The sequence below is a fragment of the Orycteropus afer genome, unplaced genomic scaffold (genome assembly GCF_000298275.1).
Source record: "Orycteropus afer afer isolate SDZICR_OR568_19922 unplaced genomic scaffold, OryAfe1.0 scaffold00064, whole genome shotgun sequence".
NCBI lineage: Eukaryota > Metazoa > Chordata > Mammalia > Tubulidentata > Orycteropodidae > Orycteropus > Orycteropus afer.
In genome coordinates this window covers 9,664,624-9,665,915 of record NW_006921651.1, presented here as the reverse complement: position 1 = coordinate 9,665,915, position 1,292 = coordinate 9,664,624, and positions in this window count along the sequence as shown.

Below are 1,292 nucleotides of genomic sequence, written 5' to 3'. Positions count from 1 at the left end.
CAGCTGCCATTGAATTGATTCTGACTCATGGCAACCCTATGTGTGTCAGTGCAGAACTATGCTCATAGAGTTTTCAATGGTTTATTTTTCAGAAGTAGATTGCCAGGCCTTTCTTCCAAGGCATCTCTGGGTGGACTTGAGTCTCTAAGCCTTGAGTTAGCAGCTGAGTATGTTAATCATTTGCACCACCCAGGGAAAAGCACTGTGCATACTCTCTATAAAATAACTTTCTCTGAAATTCCAGTAAGCTACAGGGCATAGGACAGCACTGATTTTGTCCTAGTGACAAGCTGTAACATAAAATGTGTATGTGGGGTAGTGGTGTGTTTCCTTCTTTGGCATTAGAAGCTGCTTGGCTTTACAGCCCTGAGGTCATGAGAGTTGCCTGTGCTCCCAGGAATCGGGAGCCCCAGTAGCAGCGGTGGTTGGAGTAGAAGAGTCCCGGCAGCAATAAGCTCTGGTAGCGTAGTGCCTAAGGCACTTGACCGCTAACCAGAAGGCTGCAGTTCAAACCCATCAGCCACTCCTCAGAAGGAAGATGGGGCAATCTATTTCCGTAGTGATACTGCCTGGGAAACCCAAGGAGGGGTCACTATGAGTCAGGTCCGACTCATATAACAACCACAACAACAACAGCTTCTGGGAGGAAGGGCATCTGGAGCAGAAGAACAAGTAGAGCTGCCTCCCAGTGAAATACCCCAGAAAAAAACGGTTGAGACTTTGAGCGAAGCCTGGGATCCTGCAGCAGCACATGGGAACTATTGCTAAGGATGTTCATTACACTAAATGTTACCCCAATTTTATGGTGCCCTCCAGGGCAAGTTTTATATTACATGGATCCATGAGCAACACTTACGGAAGCAGCAGTCGAGAAATCAGATGTTGTATTGCCCTGAGCAAATCTGCTGCAAAAGACCTCTTTAAAGTCTTGAAGAGCAAAGATGTCACTTTGAAGACTAAGGTGTGCCTAACCTGAGCCATGGTATTTTCAGTCACCTCCTCTGCATGTGAAAGCTAGACAATGAATGAAGAAGACCAAGGAAGAGTTGATGCATTTGAGTTGTGGTGTTGGCGAGGAATACTGAAAATACCATAGACCGCCAGAAGAACGAACAAATCTGTTCCAGGACGCTCCTTGTAAGTGAGAATGGCTAGACTTCGTCTCACTTTGGTCATGCTGTCAGTAGGGACCATTTCCTGGAGGAGGATATCATGCTTGGAAAAGTGGAGGGGCAGCAAAAAAAGGGGAGCCCCTCAACAAGAAAGATTGACACAGTGACTGCAATGATGGG